At 49.1% G+C, this 26,378-nt stretch overlaps 1 protein-coding gene across 1 annotated transcript in view; it reads right to left on the reverse strand.

Moving 5' to 3' along the window:
• The window catches only part of elmo3 (engulfment and cell motility 3), a 207,185-nt gene extending 183,686 nt beyond the window's left edge, over nt 1-23,499 (reverse strand). Inside the window, exon 1 of the mRNA XM_038807072.1 lies at nt 23,331-23,499. The gene's annotated coding sequence lies outside the window, so the exon portion shown is untranslated. The remainder of the gene's footprint in view (nt 1-23,330) is intronic.
• Nucleotides 23,500-26,378: the final 2,879 nt, after the last annotated feature.

Below are 26,378 nucleotides of genomic sequence, written 5' to 3' on the forward strand. Positions count from 1 at the left end.
AAGCCTACTTGTGACACTAATAAAGATTATTATTAAGAGAGTACAGATTTAAAGTGATTTGCAAAAGAAGTGAATGTGATGTGAGAAAAAGACCTTTTCACCCAACAAGTGGTTTTGGATCTGGAATGCGCTGCCTGGAAGTGTGGGGGAGCCAGGTTCAATCGAGGCATTGAAGAGAGCATTTCATGATTACTTGAATAGAAACAATGTACAGGGGTACGCGGAAAAGGCAGGAGAATGGCACTAAACTCCACACAGACAATGACCCAGGGCCAGGATGGAACGTGGAACTTCAGCGCTGTGAGGCGACAGTGCTAACCACTGTGCCACCGTGAGGGGGTCACAAATATAACAAGCATGGATAAATCTAGTAAGGAATTCAGGACAAATTTCTCTCTCAGAGAGACTGATCAGAATGAGGAACCCACGACCACAGTACAAGTGATTAACATAAACCCATTTAAAGGTGGACATAAACCCATTTAAAGGCAAGGGAGATGAGGGCGACAATGAAGGAGGAAGGAACAGAAGGAGATATTGATAGGATGAGAAGATAAGTGGTTTGTGTGAGCAATGGCTGCGTCTAACGGCCTGTTCTGTGAGGTAAAATTCAAGGTTACCCAAGTGTAAAACATGAAGCTGCCAACAGACAATATTGGCATGGGGTCCTCCTAAACTCTGCTGCCCAGTCCTTATTTGTACCAGGTCTACTCATTAGCCTGATACTCACTCAGCTATACTGGTTCCCAGTTTTTAAAAATAAATTTAGAGTACCCAATTCATTTTTTTCAATGAAGGGGCAATTTAGCGTGTGCAATCCACCTACCCTACTCATCTTTGGGTTGTGGGGGTGAAACCCACGCAAACACGGGGAGAATGTGCAAACTCCACACAGACAGTGACCCAGAGCCGGGATCGAACCTGGGAGTACTGGTTCCCGGTTAAGCAACATCTCAATGTTAATACTTGTACCCTTGTTTCCTTAGACAGCACCTTCCAAGCCTGTGACTACCATCCAGAAGGACATGGGCAGCAGACACATGGGAACACCACCACCTGTCAAAGTTCCCTCCAAGTCACTCACTATCCTGACTTGGAAATATATCACCATTTCCTCACAATGGCCTGCTCAAATTCCTGGGATTCCATGCCTACCAGCGCTCTGGGCATACCTACACCACATAGGCTGCTGCGGTTCAAGGAGGCGGCTCACCAGCACCTTCTCAAGGGCAATTAGGAATGGGCAACAAATGTTGGCCTAGCCAGCTATGTCCACATCCCGTGAAGGAAGAAAAAAGTAAATCTCTCCACGGCCTCGCTGTAATATCTGTGGTCTCTCCAGCCCCAGAACCCGCAAAGATTTCTCCACTTGCCTAATTCTGGTCTCTTGAGCATGTAACAATTAAATACTCCACTACTGCCAGTTATTGCTTCAGCTACCTGGTTCCAATGGAATACCAAGAGATCTCATTAGAGGTGATCCCACGACATTGCGCAAACCAGACAGGGCATGGCCACCTTTCTGGCACAGCTGAGATATTGGAAAATGGTTGGTGCCTATTCAGGTTGTCCCCTCGTTTGCTGCACTTACAGTTTTGCAACATTCTCCACCTCACGTTCCCTCTTTTTCCATCTCCTCCTTTAAGGCACTCCTTCAAAACTGAGCAAAGCATTTAGCAATCTGCTTTACTCTCAATGTAGGTGGCTCCGTGACAGATTCTGTTTTATAACACTCCTGTGAAGCATCTTGCAATGTTTTATGACACGAATGGCTAAGTAAGTACACATTGCTGTTGCAACAATCACCATAGTGACAGTTCTACAGCCGACACCGTGACTCAGCCGGACCGGAGGGACATGGGGAGCCATGTTGTTTTGCTGTGTACTTGCCTTCAGAATGGAAGAATGGGGGCCCTCAGCCTGTGTACACGCAACTCCTTTTACCAGATCCAAATGACATGAGTCATCAAAATAAATTTCTGTTTCACAGACAAAATGCCCAATTTGTACCTCGGCCCACTTAATCCACCCCTGCTGGGCCGGAATTTAAATGAGGATCATTGAGTGGAGCCGAGAACTTCTGAATGCAATCTTTTTTTTCAAACTTCAATCTCTTGTTAAGAAAATCTAGGTGAAGGGCCAAGGACCCCACAGCAGGACACAATCAAAGGCTAAACAAGCGCAGAGGAGGAGACAAGGTGAAACGGGAAGTGGTCAGTCGACAACAAGATTTTGAAGGCCTGTGGATTGTCAGAGGGAGGGTGGGGGGGGGGGGGGGGGGGAGGGGGAGATATGGCAAAGAACAGCACAGAGAAACAGGTTGTGGATAACAACAGCACATGTGTTCAAGGGGCAGATTGTCCCAGCTTGGGGAGGTTAAAAAGAACAGAAGAGGAAAGGCAATGATATGTAAAAGACCAGAGGTAACATCCAGGTGCACCTGCACCCAGGGTGTTGTGGGACACTCCGAGCCACAGGAGGGACAGGGATATACAGCGATTTTACACGTAAAATATTGTCACTGGTCGCGACTGTGATTGACTGAGGTGGATTGTGCTAAATAGAGCAGACTCTCTTCACAATGGACAAGGTAGACATTTAAACAGTGTCAAATGTCTGCCCATTTGTTTTCTATTAAAAGGAGATGACAGTTCACTGAATGGGCTCCTATGAATGGGAGGGTTAGTTCACTAAGTGGGGAGAAGTTTAAACCTCGTTCTCTACTTTAAATTCAGGGCAGTGTTATTTTTGGGAGTGTGCAGATGCTCCAGTCCCTGCTTCCCGCCATTGATGAGCAAACTACAATCACAGCAAAATGAGCCATCTCCCACAGAGAGACCTTCAACAACAACAATAATTTTGTTTTTGTACAGCACCTGGGATGCAGGAAAATGTCCCACAATGCTGCACAGGACCCACCATCAAACAAAATCTGACGCTGAGGCACATCAGACAGATCGCCAGACATTTGGACAAAGGGTTTAATGCACTGCACATTAAATAATACAATCAAATGTTGCCACAGTCCCAGAGGACCATGGGCTGCTCTCCCCTCTGGATAGACCACTTGGGCCGAATGGCTTCTTTCTGTGCTGTCAGACCCGAGTATGTAAAGGAGACTCTCAAAAGATGGAAAGAGGGAAAGAGGGAATTCACGAGCTTAGGCCTTGGTAGATGAAGGCATGGCCATCAATGGTGGAACTTGTTATTCAGGGATACGCAAAGGCTATACGAGGGACGCAGCTAGCTCAGAGGGCAGAAGGTTAGGGAGATAGGACAGGGCAAGGCCATGGACGTTTTGAATACAAGGTTGAGAATTTTCAAATAGAGGCTTTGTTAACCTGCTGACAGCATAGGTCGCTGAGCACAGGAGCAAAAAATGAATGGAATCTGGTGTAAACAAGGACAAAGGCAGCAAAACCTTAGATTGCCTCATGTTTACGGATGGTAGAACATGGGAGCCCAGCCAGGAGAACATTCCAATGGGAACAAGGGCATGGATGAGGGCTTCCGCAGCTGATATGTTGAGGCAGAGGCGGAGCTAGATACTCTTGCAGAGGTGGAAATAATTAGTCCTAATGTTAGATATGTGATCAGAAGCTCAGCGAAGTCAGATATGACAGCGGGGTTGCAGACAGTCTGGTTTAGCTTTAGGCAATTGTCAGGGAGAGGGATAGAGTTGGTAGCTAAGGAACAGAGTTTGGAGCAGGGACTGAACCACTATGGCTTCAAGCTTCACAATATTTGATTGAAGGAAACCTCTGTGTATCCAGCACTGGCAGAGACATTGGAGGGATGGAGAGTGGTGGTGGTGTGGGAGAGCTTTGTCAGTGTATCGAGCTGTAAGGTTGGGTCGTTGAGCAGAATGGCCTATTTCTGTTCCTACATCTTATGGTCTTATGTATAGGTAGAAAAAGGGCAGCACGGTGGCTTAGTTGTTTGCACAGCTGCCTTGCGGCGCTGAGGTCCCAGGTTTGATCCCGGCTCTGGGTCACTGTCCGTGTGGAGTTTGCACATTCTCCCAGTGTCTGCGTGGGTTCCGCCCCCACAACACAAAAAAATGTGCAGAGTAGATGGATTGGCCATGCTAAATTGCCCCTTAATTGGAAAAAATAATTGGGTAATCTAAATTTTTTTTTAAAAAATGCATAGGTAGAAACTGGTGCTGTGATTCTGGATGATGGCATCGAGAGGCAACATGTAAGTGAGAAATAGAAGAGGCAAGGGATATTTAATTGGAGTCACCAGAGGTAACGGGGCAGGAGCCGGTTATTGTCTGGTTATGACTGCTTTGATAACAGACTAAGTGCTTTTGTAGAGTCGGTATGGTTCAGCTCTCCAGTGAACATCACTGCTGAACATTTTTTTGTGGGGGGGGGGGGGGGGGGGGGGGGGTTGAGGGGAGTGCTGACCTCCTGATGTCTGCACCTTGCAGACGTGGTAGGGAGCTGCTCATTGTCTTGAGGAAGCAGCAATTCTATGGGAACAATGGTCAAAACGGAAGAGAAAGCAGAACTGCTTACTGGTTTTTCTGTCACATACAGTGGCTCCAGGAGCCATCTGATAGCAAAAGCCAGAGGCTGCTCTTTGGAAAAACGTTGCAAGGAGTCTCAAAATATATCAAGATTTTCCACCCAACTCTATCCTGCCCAAGAAAACTTGTCATCGAAAATGGGACAGAGGGAAGATTTATTTATGTCAATCACGACTCAGTTAGTAGTACTCTCACCTCCTATTCTGAAAGTCCCACAGCAGAAACCTCAGCACAAATTCTAAGCTGACAATCCAGTATCATACTGAGGGGGTGCTGCCATGTCAGAGAAGCTGCCTTTAAGCGTAGACGTTAATTGTGGCGCCCCCTGCCCTCTCGCAGAATTAAAAGATCCAATGGCATTATTCAAAGAATCTCCCCCACCTTCCTGGGCGATATTTTTCTCTCAATCCATATCGAAAAGCTATCGCCATTTTCACTTTGCTGTTTGTGGGATCATGCTGTGTTTCCTACAGTGACCACATTGCAAAAATACTTCATTGGCCGTCAAGCACTTGGGGATGATCTAAAGTCATGAAAGGCGTTAGAGAAATGCTGGTAATTTTTAAAAAATCCATGAGGGAATGAGGTGGAGAGTCGGGGCCTGTTGTGGTTACGAGGAGACATCTCCACGATTAAAATGGGAGCTAAAAATGGAGACCAGGTAAATGAGGAAGTACCAGTTGGGTGATGCCAGTTTGGGTTTTCATAGAGGAAGCAGAGTGGGAGGGAGATTGGGCATTCCACTTGCCAGAATTTCAAAACAAACAATGAGACAAAGCAGGACCAAGAGTCAATGGTCTTCATTTCAACACAGGAAGGATTTAGGATGTAATTCTTTGCGTGCTCGTATCTACAGCTGCCTGATAAACACTGCTAACAAGTTCACTATTGCTCCAAATATCTTTGGTGGTGTATTTGTAGAAGATACGAACGCACAATTGGGATTTGTGGGTGCTTCACAGGAAATTTCCTTTACTTAATCACGGAAAACTTAATAAGTGTTTTGTAGACAAATGCACAAATCATTCCTGACATAATACAATTCCATGAATTGGATGGCCTGTTGATTTTTTGGTCACGTTGATAGAGGGAGGAAATGAGCTGGAATGCCAGAATATTGTCCGGTTATCCTTCTGATAAGCATGGCTTACATAGACGTTAGCTGCACATATGGGGACAGATAGAATTGTATAATACCTCCAGCAAAAGGCAGCACCTCTGCTATTGAGCAGTATGTACCATCAACAAGATGTACTGCAGGAACACACCAAGGCTCCGTTGACAGCCCCTTCCAAACCCATGACATCGACCATCTAGGAGGGACAGGGGCATCAAATAAATGACAATACCGCCACCTGCAAGTTCGCCTCTAAGTCACTCACTGTCCTGACTTGGAAATATATCGCCGTTCTTTCACTGTCGCTGGGGCAACATCCTGGAACTCCCTCCCTAACAGCACGATGGATGTACCTACACCACAAGCGATTCACGAAGACAGCTTACCGCCACCTTCTCAAGGGTAATTAGGGATGGGCAATAAATGCTGGCCTGGCCAGTGATACCCACATCCTGTGAAATAGCCCAGATCCACAACCTCTCGACTCAGAAGATAAGTGGACCAAGCTGGCGCCAAGAGGGAAGCGAGCTAGAGGCTGGGATTAAACGTCGCGGGTGGGATTCTCCGTTACTGAGACTAAGTGTTGACACTAACACAGAATTTGTGGACTTTCACGAAAGAACTGGCGCCACACCTGGACCGATTCTGCTACTATTATGGGGCTAGCACCAGTGACGCGTGGATCACAATTCATTCCAATGAAAAACAATGTGGGATTCATCAGATCCATGATTGACACTCAGGAGGCTGACAAGCTGCAGCCCCACATACACACAGCACTCCCCACACACAGTCATCCCGGCCAACAAGATGGCACTGGTTGTGCTGGAGCGCACCCATACAGCTGATGGGTCGGCTGAGGCCAGAGGGCACCGAGAGAGGTGGGGGGGGGTGCCCTTTGGGGACACCTATACAACACCAGTGGGCTGGTAGTGGCATGTGCAGCTGTATGTCTGCCTTGCCAGCTGCGGCAATGGTGTTTCATGCCCGTGCAGCCCGACCCCACAGCCCACCTCCTGGCCACACCCCACTACTCCCCCGGCCCTGGCAGAAGCCCTCTGGCCAGCAGCACAACTGTCAGCAAACTCTGGCGATGTTGGGCACTTTCCGTACTCCCTCAGCAGCCACGACGCCGGTTTCACAATTTTTAAAAGCACAAGTGAACACCGCCATCGGGAACTTGGCCCTTTGAAGGTGGAACATCGTGGAGGCCCCAGGGAATACCGGGTCGGGCCCGCTAATGACATGCAAACGGTGTTTACTGCACGTGTATTCCAGAACACATTGATGCCGCTGTCGAGATGATGAAGAATTGTGATTTGGCGTCAAATTGGTGCCTGTCGTGATTTGGGCGTCGGAACCTATTCTCTGGCTAATCGCCTTTCCCGATTTCGGCGTTGGCCAACAGAGAATTGCGCCCCACATTTTTGGATTTCAGGTCAATGGAATAACATGGAATCAAATCACAACATACTGAGAGAGGCCAGCTAGCCCATCACACCTATTCTGGATCAGCCCCACTTCTCTTGCACTCTCCCCAAACATACATTTTGTTCTTGCTCCATTACCCTGTAAACGATCCCTTTTTAACTATGATTTTCCCCTATTCATTGGATGTGGGCGTGGCTGGCCAGCATTTGTTGTTCATTCCTATTAGGCCATTTCAGAGGGCATTTTAAGAGTCACCCACATTGGGTCTGCAGGCCAGACCAGGTAATGATGGCAGATTTCCTTCTCTAAAGCATTTAGTGAACCAGATGGATCTTCATTAAACTTTCAATTCCAGATTTTTTAAAATTGAATTCAAATTTCATCATCTGATGTGGTGAGTTCGGGTGACGCTGACATATCACCCGCCACCCCTATCTGACCATTTATTTTGATGGTTCACATTAAGTCTTATCCCACCAGATCATAAACTATGAAAAAAATGTTTCACTTTCTCTCGGATTCCTATCTCTCTGGCGTCTGGATACTGACTCTTCTGCAACTGAAAGCAGTTTTCATCTTACTTGAGCAAAACCCTATCATATTTCAACAGCTCCACCAAGTTTGCCCCTTAACCTCCTCTGCTCTAAGGAGTACAAGCCCAGCCTCTCCACATTGACTGAAGTCTCTAATCTCTGGTCCCATCCTAGTGAACCTCCTCTATACCCTGACATACTTCTGGATGTCTGGTGCCAAACATTATCCTCACGGACGATTTGTTAATGTTTTAGCATAAATTTTTTTGCTTTTGTTCCGAGACCCATGAAAGGCGCTATACAAATGCTGAAATGCCAAATCTCCCTCTTGCTCTGCTTCCTTTATAAAACATGGATTCGGAAATAGTTTGGGCCTTCCAATTTATCCTACTACCTGCAAATATTGGTGTGCACACATCCCACGTTTCTCTGCTCCTCTGGATTCACCAACAATGTACCGGATTTAATGTGTTTACATTTAACATCCCTTCACAGATTCGGTGAGTCGGTTGACATCCAGTAAACATGCAATGTGGAATATTATAAATTTGAGGAGCATTATGATCAATACCTTTTTTAAAATCATAATATAAAAATAAAAATAAATTTGCTTAAACTGTGTATGACAGGCAGCCAGTGTTGTATCACTTGTATCAATTTACTGCCCGTGACAGTTTCTAATCTTCGGGTCTGTTGTTTTGCTCTCCTCCCTGGAAGCCATTAGTTATGAAGATGTACGATGAACTTTCAACAGCAGACGACCTCGCAGGCTCTATTCTGACACACCGTCCACAACCCTCCTCGTCTCGGAGATTGAAAAAAAAAGTAGGCCTCTGTCCAGGTCAGCGACACACTTTCAAACATCCCAGATGGAGTCCAGCTGAACACTCCATCTTCCATTTATCTTGCTCAACTTGGCAGCAACTCCTAACTTATGACCTCTACCACCTAGAAGGACTAGCAGATACATGGGAACACCACCAGCTGCAAGTTGTCTTCACTGCCACTGGATCAAAATCGTCCACTTCCCCTTCTAACAGCACTGTGGGTGAACCACACGGTTCAACACAACACCACTTCTCAATGATGGGCAATGAAGGCTGGTCTTGCTAGTCATGCCCACACCCCATGAATAAATTCTGTGCAAAAAAGTTGCATCATTCAAAAGAAACAATAGGTGGCACAGTGGTTAGCACTGCTGCCTCACAGCGCCAGGGACCCCGGTTTGATTATGACCTTGGGTGACTGTGTGGTGCTCCAGGTGCTCTGGTTTCCTGCCGCAGTCGAGAGATGTGCAGGTTTGGTAGATTGGCTGTTATAAATTGCCCCTTAGTGTGTCCAAATTTGTGCACAGGTTAGATGAGGTTATGGGGATAGGGCGGGGGAGTGAATCTAGAAAGGGTGCTATTTCAGAAGGTCCAAATGGCCTCCATCTGCACTGTAGGGATTCTATCCGTTCTTCCAGTTACCTGTTGTCAGCCTCAAGATATGTCTCGCTTCCAGAAGATCACACTCCCCTGGAGAAACTTGATCAAGAACCAAACATTTAAGAGCATACTGGAACATCTGCCAGTGAGCGGTAGGGAACTGCACACCATCAACCTCACATTTCTCCTACCGGTCACCCAACTGGAACACCTACAGCCTTCCCATCATAGTACTTCAACATTACTGAAGTAGGAGCATTTCCCTCTCAAGGACTGAACTGTTAGAAGGGGTCGGTCCATCCCCAACTTCTCAAAAGTGGGCAAGAAATATCAGCCTTGACAACACTTCCTGCACAGACACATAAACACACCCGGTAACACAACTGGTCTCTGCTGCTGTTTAACACCCACGCGAGGAATGGTCTCGATTTTAAGTCCATGCTGTTCCCATATCGCTTCATAACCATTTCTTTCCCCCATCTCTCCACCTTATTGTAAAACGTTGACATTGTCCCGCTCACTCCGATAGTTTTTTCCATATCCGCGCAACACTCTGGCCTTCTCACACTCTGTCCTAAATCTTGCACATGTAATCTACCCAGCAAGTCCGCTTTTGTACTAGACTCGTCAAACCACTGGAAACAGTATGTTTAGCTGAGCTGCCGCATCCTGAGAACAAACGGATTTTATTTAATTCTTTCAGGGGGTGTGGGCTTCGCTGACGAGGCCAGCATTTATTGCCCTTCCCTAATTGCCCTTGAGAAGGTGGTGAGCTGCCTTTTTGAACCTTGATGTGGAGATGCCGCTGTTGGACTGGGGTGGGCACAGTAAGAAGTCTTACCACATCAGGTTAAGGTCCAACAGGTTTGTTTGGAGTCACTAGCTTTCAGAGCGTAGCTCCTTCATCAGATGAGTGAAAAAGTGCGTTCCACAAACTCATATATAGACAAAGTCAATGACGCAAGATGATACTTTGAATGCGAGTCTTTGCAGATAATTAAGACTTGAACCGCTGCAGTCTATGTGGTATTAGGTACACCCACAGTGCTGTTAGGGAGGGAGTTCCAGGAAATTGATCCAGCGACAATGAAGGAACGACCAATATATTTCCAAGTCAGGATAGCGAGTGGATTGAAGGGTAACTTTCAAGTGATTGTGTTGCCAGTGATCTGCTGCCCTTGTCCTTCTACGTAGTGGCGTTCACAGGCTTGGAAGGTGCCTTGGTGAGTTGCTGTAGTGCATCTTGTAGATGGTACACACTGCTGCCACTGTTCATTGGTGGTGGAGGGATTGAATGTTTAAGTGGTGGATTGGGTGTCAATCAAGCAGACTGCTTTGTCCTGGAGAGTGTTAAGTGTCTTGAGTGCTGTTGGAGCAGCAGTCATCCAGGAAAGTGGAGAGTAGTCCATCAGACTCAGTGCCTTATAGATGATAACTGTAAGAAGTTTTACAACACCAGGTTAAAGTCCAACATGTTTGTTTCAAATACTAGCTTTCGGAGCACTGCTCCTTCCGGACCCACGACAACGCAGAATCGCCGAGCAGAAACCTATAGCCAGGTTCCGCACACATGAGTGCGGCCTCAACCGGGACCTGGGATTCATGTTGCATTACATTCGTCCCCCACCATCTGGCCTGGGCTTGCAAAATCCTACCAACTGTCCTGGCTTGAGACAATTCACACCTCTTTAACCCGGGGTTACCCCTGTCTCTGGATCTATAAAGATTCAATTCCCTGTAAATGCTCGCATTCTAAGCATTGTCTGGCATCTTTGGATTTGTCTATATATGTTTCTGGAACAAACCTCTTCATTCACCGGAGGAAGGAGCAGTGCTCCGAAAGCTAGTGTTTGAATCAAACATGTTGGACTTTAACCTGGTGTTGCAAGACTTCTTACTGTGCTCACCCCAGTCCAACGCCGGCATCTCCACATTATAGATGATAGACAGGCTTTGGGGAGTCAGGAGGGGAGTTATTTACTGCAGAATTCCCAGTCTGTGATCTGCCCTTGCACCCACAATATTACTATGGCTAGTCAGTTTGGTTTCTGGTCAATGGTCGCACCCAGGATGCTGATGGTGGGGGATTCAGCGATGGTAATGCCATTGAATGTCAAAGCAAGATAATTAGATTCTCACTTGTTGGAGATGGTCACTACCTGGCGCTCGTGGAGCACAAATGTTACTTGCCATTTATCAGTCCACTGTCTTGAATGTCGTCCACTGCATATGGACTCAAACTGGCTCAGTATCCAAGGAGTCACGAATGGTACTGAATGTGATTGATCATCAGTGAACATCCTCACTGCTGACCTTTTGCTGGAAGGAAGGTCATTGATGAAGCAGCTGAAGATGGTTGGGCCTCATACACTGCCCTGAGGAACTACAGCAGTGATGTCCTGGAGCTGAGATGGTTGACCTTCAACAATCACAACCATCTTCCTTTGGGCCAGGTATGACTCCCAACCAGTTGAGAGATTTCCTCGATTCCCATCGACAGTTTTGCTCGGGTACCTCAATGTCAAGGGCAGTCACCCTCGCCTCTGGAGTTCAGCCTTTTTGTCCATGTTTGGAGTAAAGTTTTAATGAGGTCAGGAGCTGGGTGACCTTGGGAGCGTCACGGAGAAGGTTATTACTGAGATTGGCGCTGTCAATAACCCTTTCAATAACTTTACTGACAATTGAGAGTAGACTGATGACAGGGTAATTGGCCAGATTGGATTTGGTGAGCTGCCCCCCCTACCCCTACAGTGCAGCTGTGACTACACTTCAGAAGTACGTCTTTGGCTGTAAAGACTTAATGGAATCGAGAAAGGAGCTATACAAATATAAGTTCTGCTGTTTGTGTACAGACCACACCTGGCAATTTTCCACATTTCCGGGTAAATTCCGATGTTGTAGCTGTACTGGAACAGCTTGGTTCGGGGTGTGGCAAGATCTGAAATACATGTCTTCAGTACAATTGCCAGAATATTGTCAGGGCCCACAGCCTTTGCAGTATCCAGTGCCTTCAGCAGTCTCTTGATACCTGGGGGAGTGAATTGAATCGGCTGAAAACTGACAGTGGTGGAGGAGACCTCAGAAATAAATCAATCAATCATCATGGGTGACCCTAATTTCTAAGTAGGTTTTCACAGAGGCTGAGGCGAAACAGTGATTTCAACCAAGGAGCCTTCCCATCCATCACTCTTACACTGTAAAATGAGCTCGCTGCCTGTAACCTGGGGACATGAAGCTCTGGTTCAAAGTGCTGGCTGTGCTTTGAAGGTATTGATTGGTGTCTATGTATTTAACGCTGGGCTCATGTCTTACAGAACCGGAATGACGATAAAGAGCTTTTCTGAGCCCCAGGGCAAACTTTGGTCAACGCTTCATCCTCCTTGCTGCCCATTTCGAATTCTGCACGAGGTCATGGGAACTATCTGCTTAGAAAGAAATAGCTAATGTTTGTGTCGTACCTTTGTCACCTCATCAGGCCTTTCTAGCCAACAGTACTTCTGAATTGTTGTCAGGGCTATAAATACAGGAACAGTTGACAGCACAAGCTCCAACAGCCAGCAATGGGATTGTGAAAAGGTTATCTTGTTTTACACTTGGGTTTTATAGAACATAGAACAGTACAGCACAGAACAGGCCCTTCGGCCCTCAATGTTGTGCCGAGCCATGATCACCCTACTCAAACCCACATATCCACCCTATACCGCAACCCAACAATCACCCCCCTTAACCTTACTTTTATTAGGACACTACGGGCAATTTAGCATGGCCAATCCACCTAACCCGCACATCTTTGGACTGTGGGAGGAAACCGGAGCACCCGGAGGAAACCCACGCACACAGGGGGGGGACGTGCAGACTCCACACAGACAGTGACCCAGCCGGGAATCGAACCTGGGACCCTGGAGCTGTGAAGCATTTATGCTAACCACCATGCTACCGTGCTGCCCCTAATAGCTAATGTTTGTGTCGTACCTTTGTCACCTCATCAGGCCTTTCTAGCCAACAGTACTTCTGAATTGTTGTCAGGGCTATAAATACAGGAACAGTTGACAGCACAAGCTCCAACAGCCAGCAATGAGATTGTGAAAAGGTTATCTTGTTTTACACTCGGGTTTTGTGAAAACATTGGCCAGGACACCAGGGGTAACTCTCCTACTCTTCGAAATTATGCCAGCGGGACCTTCCACATCCAACTCAGAGGCCAGACAGGCCCGCCACCAAAACACTGCCCCTCTAATCGGGGGCTTTGGGACTTGAGAACGAAATAGGAGCTCGAGTGGGCCATTCGGCCCTTCAGAGTTGCCCTGCCCACCAGTAAGATTATGGCTGACTTTCTTCCTCATGGGTGTGACTGGGGAATGCCACCATTAGATTACCCAATTATTTTTTCCAATTAAGGGGCAATTTAGCTTGGCCAATCTACCTACTCTGCATATTTTTGGGTTGTGGGGGCGAAACCCACGCAGACACGGGGAGAATGTGCAAACTCCACACGGACAGTGACCCAGAGCCAGGATCGAACCTGGGACCTCAGCGCCGTGAGGCAGCTGTGCTAACCACTAGGCCACCGTGCTGCCCGGGAATGCCACCATGAATGCTAAATGGGGAAAGCAGTTTGAAAATTCCTTTCAGGGGTATGATGTGTTCATCACAGGCTCGCCTTTCCTCGTCAAGCAACGGGGTCAGCTGTCGAGCCGCACACAGTGCTGACAGAATTACTGCAATCTGGGAACTCCCTCCCCAACAGCACTGTGGGTGTACCTACACCATATGGACTGCAGCGGTACAAGAAGGCAGCTCACCACCCCCTTCTCAAGGAAATTTAGGGATGGGCAATAAATACTTGCCTCGCCAACGACACCCACATCCTGTGAACAAATAAATAAAGTGTTCAGTGCCAGGGACCATTTCAGTCACAGACCTGAGCTTTCCTTTAAAATAAACTAATAAATGAATTGAAGGAATTTAAATAGAAATGGCTGCAAAACTTCAGCAGGTCTGGCATCATCTGTGGAGAGGGAAAAACAGAGTGAACGTTTCGAGTCCGCATGACTCTTGCGCAGGGTAAGTGGACTCTCCTGTGAAGAGTCTTATGAAGTCGTTAACGTCGATTCTCTTTTCTCTCTCCACAGACGCTGCCAGACCTGCTGAGGTTTGGCAGCCTTTTCAGCTTTTATTTCGGATTCCCAGCAGCTGCAGTATTTTACTTTTATCATAATTAAAGAACCACGCTTGACCTACTATTGAATCACTTGCAGCAAGACAGTTCCTGGTCCAGTCCTTGTGTCCATGAAGAGTTAGCTACTATCTTGCAACCATTCAAGAACACTGCATTCCTGCCTCCTGGCGCATGTTCTGACTTCCTGTGACACCTCCCACAATGGGCGCCCCACCTTCAACTGTCCAGACCGCGAGTCCTGAAATTTCTCCTGTACACCATCTTGATTAAAACTATCCTTGAAACCACTTGCGTGACCCAAGTGTTTGGTCACCCATCTTTTTTGCTAACATTATGGGCGGTATGGTGGCACAGTAGTTAGCACTGCAGCCTCACAGCATCGGGTTCGATTCTGACCTTGGGCGACTTGTGTGGCGTTTGCACGATCTCCCTGTGCCTCTGTGGGTTTCCTCCGGGTGCTCTGGTTTCCTCCCGCAGTCCAAAGATGTGCAGGTTAGGTCGACTTGCTATGCTAAAATTGCCCTGTAGTGTGCCCAAAGATTAGGTGGGGTTACGGGGGGAGGGCTGGGCTGAATGCCTCGGGTGCTCTTTCGCAGGGTATTTGCCGAATGACCTCCTTCTGCACTGTACGGGTTCTATGATTCCATGATTGACACGGAAAGGGAACTGTCACCAGGGTCATTATCATCTTCACCCAAGGATGGTGCACAATATGCCATTCTCCACTAGGAGCGCTGTCGAACCGGAATTCTCAGACTATTTTAAGCAGGAGTCGGATAGCAGCTAATAGAATTTGGGAAGTTAGCAGGAGTGTGGTTCTAATGAAGAGAAACATGTCCACATACTGCAAAGCCTATGCTTCACCAGATATTCGATTTGAAAGAAGGCTAATGTTCCCCTCTGAGTTTAATTTCAGAAGGCAAGTCGGTCTTCTGAAATTCCTTCGAAGTCATTGGAACCTTCTCGAGTGTCTTCTGACAATACTCCAGTGAAGAACTATTCTTGCGGTACCCTTCCTCCTAACCCTCAGGAAACTAGCAGTGTTTTATTAGTTACTACTTCCTCATTTTGCTAATCCTTGCCCTTGCTTTCATTAACGATAGTTGCTTTCTGAATGACACATAATTCCAATTCTTCCTTAAATTAAAAAATTTTTTTTACACGTATTTTTAAACAGCTCCTCTACTCTTCGTCTTTTCCCCTGCCTTGCGAATAGGGGTCAGAGATATATTCCTGTGCCTTTTCTGCGTGATGGCGGGCTTGGCACAGACTGAATGGTGCCTGCTTGCTTTCCTTTGCTGTCCATTAGAAGAAATGACCAGTGAGGGATGGACATGTTTGAACAGCTGTGGACATCACCCACTACACCCACATCCGAGGACAAACACAGAGATATCACTGATATCCCTCACAAATGGACACAGAGATATCACTCAGAACGACCAACATCAGTGAAATGTCACTGATATCCCTCACAATGGACAAACAGAGATATTACTGATGTCTCTCAGAATGAACGTCAGGGAGATATCATGGATATCCCTCATGATGGACAAACACGGAGATATCATGGATATCCCTCATGATGGACAAACACGGAGATATCACGGATATCCCTGACAATGGGCAAACACAGGGAGATATCACGGCTATCCCTGACAATGGGCAAACACAGGGAGACATCACTGATATCCCTCACAATGGACAAACACAGGGAGATATCACGGATATCGCTCACAATGGACAAACACAGGGAGATATCACGGATATGAAATGAAAAAATGAAATGAAAATCGCTTATTGTCACGAGTAGGCTTCAATGAAGTTACTGTGAAAAGCCCCTAGTCGCCACATTCCGGCGCCTGTCCGGGGAGGCTGGTACGGGAATCGAACCGTGCTGCTGGCCTGCTTGGTCTGCTTTAAAAGCCAGCGATTTAGCCTTGTGAGCTAAACCAGCCCACATATCGCTCACAATGGACAAACACAGGGAGATATCACGGATATCACTCACAATGGACAAACACAGGGAGATATCACGGATATCCCTGACAATGGGCAAACACAGGGAGATATCACGGATATCCCTGACAATGGACAAACACAGGGAGATATCATGGATATCCCTCACAATGGACAAACACAGGGAGATATCACGGCTATCCCTAACAATGGACAAACACAGGGAGATATCACGGATATCCCTCACAATGGAAAAACACGGAGATATCACAGCTATCCCTGACAATGGGCAAACACAGGGAGACATCACTGTATCCCTCACAATGGACAAACACAGGGAGATATCACGGATATCCCTGACAATGGACAAACACAGGGAGATATCACGGATATCGCTGACACTGGACAAACACGGGGAGATATCACGGATATCCCTGACAATGGATAAACACAGGGAAATATCACGGATATCCCTCACAATGGACAAACACAGGGAGATATCACGGATATCGCTCACACTGGACAAACACGGGGAGATATCATGGATATCTCTGACACAGAACAAACACAGAGACATCACTGATATTTCTCACAATGGACAAACACAGACATATCACGGATATCGCTGACACTGGACAAACACAGGGAGATATCATGGATATCCCTCACAATGGACAAACACAGGGAGATATCACGGATATCCCTGACAATGGACAAACACAGGGAGATATCACGGCTATCCCTGACAATGGACAAACACAGGGAGATATCACGGATATCCCTGACAATGGACAAACACAGGGAGATATCACGGCTATCCCTGACAATGGACAAACACAGGGAGATATCACGGCTATCCCTGACAATGGACAAACACAGGGAGATATCACGGATATCCCTGACAATGGACAAACACAGGGAGATATCACGGCTATCCCTGACAATGGACAAACACAGGGAGATATCACGGCTATCCCTGACAATGGACAAACACAGGGAGATATCACGGATATCCCTCACATTGGACAAACACAGGGAGATATCCCTCACAATGGACAAACACAGGGAGATATCACGGATATCGCTCACAATGGACAAACACAGGGAGATATCACGGATATCGCTCACAATGGGCAAACACAGGGAGATATCACGGATATCGCTCACAATGGGCAAACACAGGGAGATATCACGGATATCGCTCACAATGGACAAACACAGGGAGATATCACGGATATCGCTCACAATGGACAAACACAGGGAGATATCACGGATATCGCTCACAATGGACAAACACAGGGAGATATCACGGATATCGCTCACAATGGGCAAACACAGGGAGAAATCACGGATATCCCTCACAATGGACAAACACGGAGATATCACGGATATCCCTGACAATGGACAAACACAGGGAGATATCATGGATATCCCTCACAATGGACAAACACAGGGAGATATCACGGCTATCCCTCACAATGGACAAACACGGAGATATCACGGATATCGCTCACAATGGACAAACACAGGGAGATATCACGGATATCCCTCACAATGGACAAACACGGAGATATCACGGATATCGCTCACAATGGACAAACACAGGGAGATATCACGGATATCGCTCACAATGGACAAACACAGGGAGATATCACGGATATCCCTCACAATGGACAAACACAGGGAGATATCACGGATATCGCTCACAATGGACAAACACAGGGAGATATCACGGATATCGCTCACAATGGGCAAACACAGGGAGATATCACGGATATCCCTCACAATGGACAAACACAGGGAGATATCACGGATATCGCTCACAATGGGCAAACACAGGGAGATATCACGGATATCCCTAACAATGGACAAACACAGGGAGACATCACGGATATCCCTCACAATGGACAAACACAGGGAGATATCACGGATATCGCTCACAATGGACAAACACAGGGAGATATAACGGATATCGCTCACAATGGACAAACACAGGGAGATATCACGGATATCCCTCACAATGGACAAACACAGGGAGATATCACGGATATCCCACACAATGGACAAACACAGGGAGATATCACGGATATCCCTGACACTGGACAAACACAGGGAGACATCACTGTATCCCTCACAATGGACAAACACAGGGAGATATCACGGCTATCCCTGACAATGGGCAAACACAGGGAGATATCACGGATATCCCTAACAATGGACAAACACAGGGAGATATCACGGATATCCCTCACAATGGACAAACACAGGGAGATATCACGGATATCCCTCACAATGGACAAACACAGGGAGACATCACTGTATCCCTCACAATGGACAAACACAGGGAGATATCACGGATATCCCTCACAATGGACAAACACAGGGAAATATCACGGATATCCCACACAATGGGCAAACACAGGGAAATATCACGGATATCCCACACAATGGGCAAACACAGAGATATCATGGATATCCCTCACAATGGACAAACACAGGGAAATATCAGTGATATCCCACACCACTGGTTAGACTCTGGGAGATATTAGCATTGTCCATAACTTCAGGTCAGATACAAGTCATTGCTTGTGTTCTTATGTGAAATTGGCCTCATTGTCACCAAAACACTGATATTGCCGAGTGCCCACAATGAACCAGATATCTGTAATTGGAACAGTGCACATTGTGCCCAGGCAGTAAATAAGATCCAGAAAAGGAAGAAAATAAACTCCGGACACCAAACAGGGGTAGGGGAAGGGGCAGGGGAAGGGGAAGGGGCAGAGGGAGGAGGGGGTGGAAAGGGGCAGGGGAAGGAGGGGGTGGAAAGGGGCAAGGGAAGGAGGGGGAAAGGGGACGAGGGAGGAGGGGGAAAGGGGCAGAGGGAGGAGGGGGTGGAAAGGGGCAGAGGAAGGAGGGGTGGAAAGGGACAGAGGGAGGAGGGGGAAAGGGGCAGGGGAAGGAGGGGGAAAGGGGCAGAGGGAGGAGGGGGAAAGGGGCAGAGGGAGGAGGGGGAAAGGGGCAGAGGGAGGAGGGGGAAAGGGGCAGAGGGAGGAGGGGGAAAGGGGCAGAGGGAGGAGGGGGAAAGGGGCAGAGGGAGGAGGGGGAAAGGGGCAGAGGGAGGAGGGGGTGGAAAGGGGCAGAGGAAGGAGGGGGTGAGGGGGTAAAGGGGCAGAGGAAGGAGGGGATGGAAAGGGGCAGAGGAAGGAGGGGTGGAAAGGGGCAGAGGGAGGAGGGGGTGAGGGGGTAAAGGGGCAGAGGAAGGCGGAGGTGGAAAGAGGCAGAGGGAGGAGGAGGTGGAAAGAGGCAGAGGGAGGAGGGGGTGAGGGGTTAAAGGGGCAGAGGAAGAAGGGGTAAAGCGCAGAGGAAGGAGGGGGTGGAAAGAGGCAGAGGAAGGAGGGGGTGAGGTGGTAAAAGGGCAGAGGAAGGAGGGGGTGGAAAGGGGCAGAGGAAGGAGGGGGTGGAAAGGGGCAGAGGAAGGAGGGGGTGGAAAGGGGCAGAGGAAGGAGGGGGTGGAAAGGGGCAGAGGAAGGAGGGGGTGGAAAGGGGCAGTGGAAGGAGGGTGTGGAAAGGGGCAGAGGGAGGAGGGGGTGGAAAGGGGCAGAGGGAGGAGGGGGTGGAAAGGGGCAGAGGGAGGAGGGGGTGGAAAGGGGCAGGGGAAGGAGGGGGTGGAAAGGGGCAGAGGAAGGAGGGGTGGAAAGGGGCAGAGGGAGGAGGGTGTGGAAAGGGCAGAGGGAGGAGGGGGTGGAGAGGGGCAGGGGAAGGAGGGGGAAAGGGGCAGAGGGAGGAGGGGGTTTAAAGAGGCAGAGGAAGGAGGGGGAAAGGGGCAGAGGAAGGAGGGGGTGGAAAGGGGCAATGGAAGGAGGGGGTGGAAAGGGGCAGAGGGAGGAGGGGGTGGAAAGGGGCAGAGGGAGGAGGGGGTGGAAAGGGGCAGAGAGAGGAGGGGGTGGAAAGGGGCAGAGAGAGGAGGGGGTGGAAAGGGGCAGAGGGAGGAGGGGGTGGAAAGGGGCAGAGGGAGGAGGGGGTTTAAAGAGGCAGAGGAAGGAGAGGAAAAGGGGCAGAGGAAGGAGGGGGTGGAAAGGGGCAATGGAAGGAGGGGGTGGAAAGGGGCAGAGGGAGGAGGGGGTGGAAAGGGGCAGAGGAAGGAGGGGGTGGAAAGGGGCAGAGGAAGGAGGGGGTGGAAAGGGGCAATGGAAGGAGGGGGTGGAAAGGGGCAGAGGGAGGAGGGGAAAGGGGCAGTGGAAGGAGGGGGTGGAAAGGGGCAGAGGGAGGAGGGGTGGAAAGGGGCAGGGGAAGGAGGGGGTGGAAAGGGGCAGAGGGAGGAGGGGGTGGAAAGGGGCAGAGGGAGGAGGGGGTGGAAAGGGGCAGAGGGAGGAGGGGGTTGAAAGATGCAGAGGAAGGAGGGGGAAAGGGGCAGAGGAAGGAGGGGGTGGAAAGAGGCAGAGGGAGGAGGGGGTGGAAAGAGGCAGAGGGAGGAGGGGGTGGAAAGGGGCAGAGGGAGGAGGGGGTGGAAAGGGGCAGAGGGAGGAGGGGGTGGAAAGGGGCAGAGGGAGGAGGGGGTGGAAAGGGGCAGAGGGAGGAGGGGGAAAGGGGCAGAGGAGGGGGTGAGGAAGGAGTGTGGAATGGATTGGAATGGGATGGGGTGTAAGGGGGAAGAGATGAGTTGGAGGTAGGGTAAGAGAGGCAGGGAGCTGGGTGGGATGTTGCAGACTGTGAACATAGAACTGTACAGCACAGTACAGGCCCTTCAGCCCACGATGTTGTGCCGACCATTTATCCTAATCTAAAATCAACCTAACCTACACCCCTTCAATTTACTGCTGTCCACGTGCTTGTCTAAGAGTCGCTTAAATGTCCCTAATGACTCTGACTCCACCACCTCTGCTGGCAGTGCATTCCACACACCCACCACTCTCTGTGTGAAGAACCTACCTCTGACATCTCCCCTATACCTTCCTCCAATCACCTTAAAATTATGTCCCCTCGTGACAGCCATTTCCACCCTGGGGAAAAGTCTCTGGCTATCCACTCTATCCATGCCTCTCATCACCTTGTACACCTCTATCAAGTCACCTCTCTGCCGTTTTCTCACCTCCAGTGAGAAAAGCCCTAGCTACCTCAACTTCCTTCATAAGACATACCTTCCAGTCCAGGCAGCATCCTGGTAAATCTCCTCTGTACCCTCTCCAAAGCATCCACATCCTTCCTATAATGAGGCAACCAGAACTGGACACAATATTCCAAGTGTGGTCTAACTAGGGTTTTATAAAGCTGCAGCAAAACCTCATGGCTCTTAAACTCAATCCCCCTGTTAATGAAAGCCAACACCATATGCCTTGTTAACAACACTTCTTTAAAAATAAATTTAGAGTACCCAATTTATTTTTTCCAATTTCCCCAAGAAAAATTGTTCCCACTTTATGCTCCTCAGCTCCTGTCTAATGGCAGTATAATTTCCCCATCCCAATTAAATACCTTCCCATACTGTCTGTTCCTATCCCTCTCCTTGACTATGGTAAAGGTAAAGGAGTTGTGGTCACTGTTACCGAAATGCTCTCCCACCGAGACATCTGACACTTGGCCTGGTTTGTTGCCGAGCACCAAGTCCAATATGGCCTTCCCCCTAGTCAGCCTAGCTACATATTGAGTCAGGAATCCTTCCTGTACACACCTGACAAAATCTGCTCCATCTAAACCATTTGCACTAAGGAGGTTCCAGTCAATATTAGGAAAGTTGAAGTCACCCATGACAACTCAACATTACTTCTGCACTTTTCCAAGATCTGCCGCCGCCCAATCTGTTCCTCTATCTCTCTGCTGCTATTGGGGGGTCTATAGAAAACTCCCAATAAAGTGACTGCTCCTTTCGTGTTTCTGACTTCCACCCATACTGACTCAGTAGCCAAGCCCACCTCAACTACCTCCCTTTCTGCAGCTGTGGTGCACTTCCTAATTACAATGCCACTCTCCCTCCTCATTTTCCTCCCTCGCTATTCTTCTGAAAACATCTAAACTCCGGAACATCTAACAACCATTCCTGCCCCTGTGAAATCCATGTCTCTGTCATGGCCACAACATCGTAGTTCCAAGTACTGATCCATGCTCTAAATTCATATCCCTTATTCCTGACACTCCTTGCATTGAAACAGACCCACTTTGACCCATTCCACTGAGGGCAACTTTGCCCTATCAACTGTCTATCCTTTCTCACAGACTTGCTGCATACTATTTCTGCCTGTTCAATAGCTACCCTATCCTCTGATCCATAGCTCTGGTTCCCATCCCCTTGCCAAACTAGTTTAAACCCTTGCAAAGAGCTCTAGCAAACCTCCCACCCAGGATATTGGTGTCCCTCCAGTTTAGGTGCAATCCGTCCTTCATGTACAGGTCCCACCTTCCCCAGAAAAAGTCTGGATGGACAGCTGCCAGTGGATAGGGAGGGAAACAGACCAGCTCACACCCATCCTGTATAAACAAGCACCTTGAAATTAGAGTACACAATCAGTAAAAAAGAGATTACTGAGTGACTAACACCTGAAATATTACCAGTGACCTGCCAGTACAAGGGACCACCATATTTAAATACAAATCTTTCAAACAAGACCTTGCCCTTCCCAGATTCCACATCCTGGACTCGATATTCCATATGATCCCGCAGACAGAATGTAGTCCCAATCCAGCTCTCAAAACGCAATTATTTGAGTAATAGTCACACAAGAACGGGCATTGACAGAGAAATTAATGGCTCAAGAGAGACGAGTGTTAAAAAAAAATACTTTTCATAACTTGTTTAAAAAGTTTTACAGCTCAGAAGAAACTTTCCCAAAGTTAGGATTCTTAAGAAAATGTTTGGGCAGCGCCCACCTGGAAGTAACCTGATCCCAATTTCCAATCTATAATTCCTGACCCAGTCTCACTCACACACACATACACACTCTCTCTCAATCGCCGCCTTCATTTAGAAGAAGTTAAGTCCTCTGAGCAAGCAAAGTGAAACAGTGATTTGCGCTGCCCCCAGGTACAACTTTTTCTCTCTCCACCCGATTCCCAGGCCGTGTCTGACCCTCTTTCATCTCCTCCTGATCCGATTCAAGACCCATTTAAACTCTGGCTTCCAGAACCCCCCCCCCCCCAAAGGAGTGAAGTTTCTTACCGGATTCAGCACAGACCGAGAGAAGTGCGGAAAGGCAGCCAGCGGTGCAGGCAAGGACGGGAAAAGTTTGTCAATAAGTTTGGAGCCCAGATACTGCAGGGAATTAAGTCCTCCCGGGACTGGCACTCGGCTTCCGGGTTAGAAACTGACACAGGCCAACTCCTCCCGCAGGAAACTGAGCGAGTGTCAGGCACTGGGGGAGACCCAACACACACACACACACACACATACTCTGACCCAAACTTACTGTCACACACACACAGGAGCTCTCAGCTGTGTCTGGAGAGAGAGAGGAAACAGACAAATCTAACCACAACCACACACACAATTAAAAAAAAAATCATTTTTGAGGGATGTGAGCAACGCTGGCTAAGCCAGCATTTATTACCCATATCTAATTGTCCCAGAGACGGTGGGGGTGAGCTGCCTTCTTGAACCGCTGCAGTACAAGTGGTGTAGGTACAGCCACAGTGCTGTTAGGGAGGGGGTTCCAGGATTATGACCCAGCGACAGTGAAGGAGGGGGCGATATATTTCCACATCAGGGTGGTAACTTGGAGGGGAACTTCAGGGGCTGGGTGTTCCCAGGTATCTGCTGCACTTGTACTTCTAGTTAGTAATGGTGGTAGTTTTCGAAGGTGCTGTTGAAGGAAACTTGGTGAGTTCCTGCAGTGCATCTTGTAGATGGTGCTTCGGTGGAGGGTTTGAATGTTTGTGGAAGGGTGATGCGACCATCAATTCAACCAGAGACACGAGTTGGAGTAAACTGTGGCTTTAATCGGCTTACAACTGAGCCTGCCTGCGACTGTGCTGAACTGAAGGCGGACTCGCAGGACCGCAGCTCTTATACTTCCTGAAGGGGGCGGAGCCCTGTACATGCTCTTCATCTCCCCCTGTGGGCCGAGCCGCGCAATGGCTCACAGATGGAGCCCACAGGGACACAGTAATGTACAAAGTGAATTATAGTGGTTACACATTCACCACATTCACCCCCTGTTAAATAAAATCAAGTCCAGCCGGGGTGACGTCTTTACAAGTTCAGTCAGTCCGGCGCCCGAATCGTGCGTTGCGACTGACGAAGCACTGGTGTCGCAGCCGTTTCGGATGGCTGTGGAAGGATGTTCGATGCGGGTCCGGGGGTGGACTCCGGGGATGGTTCTTCCTGAGCTTCATTCCTGCGAACCGGTGTGTCAGGTGGAAGGGAGCGTGGGAAGCAAATAGGCGCAGGGGCACAGGGCCTGGAAAGTCGGGTGGGGTGTAGTGTGGGAGGTACATCGGCGGTAGTGGTAGTAGAGCCTGCGGGTACCAGGTCCCGGAGGGAAACTGTGTCCTGTCGGCCATCGGGGTGTTCAACAAACGCGTAGCGGGGGTTCGAGTGCAGGAGTTGGACCCTCTCTACCAGGGGGTCGGTCTTATGTGTCCGAACATGTTTTCGGAGGAGGACAGGGCCCGGTATCCTCAACCAGGATGGAAGCGAGACCCCCGTAGTAGTTCCCCTAGGGAAGGCAAATAGGCGATCATGAGGAGTCAGATTTGTGGCCGTACAAAGGAGGGACCTAAAAGCATGGAGCGCATCGGGGAGGACCTCCTGCCAGTGGGAGGTCGGGAGATTCCTGGACTGTAGGATCAGTAGGACGGTCTTCCAGACCGTCGTGTTCTCCCTCTCCACCTGCCCGTTCCCCCTGGGGTTATAGCTGGTAGTCCTGCTTGAGGCAATGCCCTTACTGAGCAGGTACTGACACAGTTCGTCGCTCATGAAGGATGAACCCCTGTCGCTGTGGACATAGTTAGGGAAACCGAACAGGGTGAAGACACTGTGCAGGGCTCTAATAACTGTAAGGGAGGTCATATCAGGGCATGGGATGGCAAACGGGAAATGGGAGAGTTCATCTATAACATTGAGGAAATAAATGTTGCAATTAGTTGAAGGGAGGGGCCCTTTGAAATCGATGCTCAGGTGTTCAAAGGGCTGGGTTGCCTTTACCAGGTGGGCCTTGTCTAGTCTATAGAAGTGCGGTTTACACTCCGCGCAGATAGAGCAATTCCTGGCGACGGCTTTAACCTCCTCAGTGGAGAAGGGCAGGTTGCGGACCTTGATGTAATGGGTGAGCCGGGTGACCCCCGGATGGCAGAGGTCGTTGTGGATCGCCTGAAGACAGTAATCAAACACAATCCGGAGCTTTTCCACGGTTTTGAAGACCACCACCTGAGCTCTCCAGGGGCTGTTACTGGCCTCTATGACTCCTTCACGCAACAGGCGCCAGACTTCAGATCTGATGAACACCCTGTCCTGCAGACTATACCTCCTGCTACGAGTGGCCACTGGCTTGCAGTTGGCGGTGAGGTTAGCGAAGAGTGGAGGTGGGGGGGGGGGGGGGGGGGGGGGGGGGGGGTCGACTTTCAGGGTCGCTAGGCTGCATATAATGAGTGGAGGCAAGGGCCCGCAGAAGCTGAGTGTGAGGCTCCTGAGGTTACACTGGAAACCAGTCCTAAGAGGAGCGGGGCGCAGAGGTCTGGGAGCACGTACAATTTGAAATTTGTATAATTGGCACCCTGTATCGTTAGAGTCGCTGAGGTGCACCCTTGTATTTGGACTGAGTGCGACCCCGAGGTGAGATAAATTTTTTGCCGCGTTGGGAATACCGGGAGCGAACAGCGCCCTACCAGCTCCAGGTGAACAAAGCTCTCGGTGCTCCCGGAGTCGAAGAGGAATGCGTCTCATGGCCGTTGATCCGGACGGCCATCATGGAGCTTTCGAGGTGCTTGGGCTGCGACTGGTCCAAGGTGACGGCGCTGAGTTGAGGGTAGACGGCGGCGTGGGCGGCAATGCTGGAGTGGCCCCGCGATGACTGTTCGAGTTGGGTAGCGGGTGATGGCCAAGATGGCGGCCCCCGTTGATCGCACTTGGCGGGTGGCGAGGAAGATGACATCCAAGATGGCCACCCCCATGGAACGCACATGGCGGGCGGCGAGGAAGATGGCGTCCAAGATGGCCGCCCCCGTGGATCGCACGTGGTGGGCGGCAAAAAAGATGGTGTCCAAAATGGCG

Source organism: Scyliorhinus canicula, chromosome 9 (assembly GCF_902713615.1).
Source record: "Scyliorhinus canicula chromosome 9, sScyCan1.1, whole genome shotgun sequence".
Taxonomy (NCBI): domain Eukaryota; kingdom Metazoa; phylum Chordata; class Chondrichthyes; order Carcharhiniformes; family Scyliorhinidae; genus Scyliorhinus; species Scyliorhinus canicula.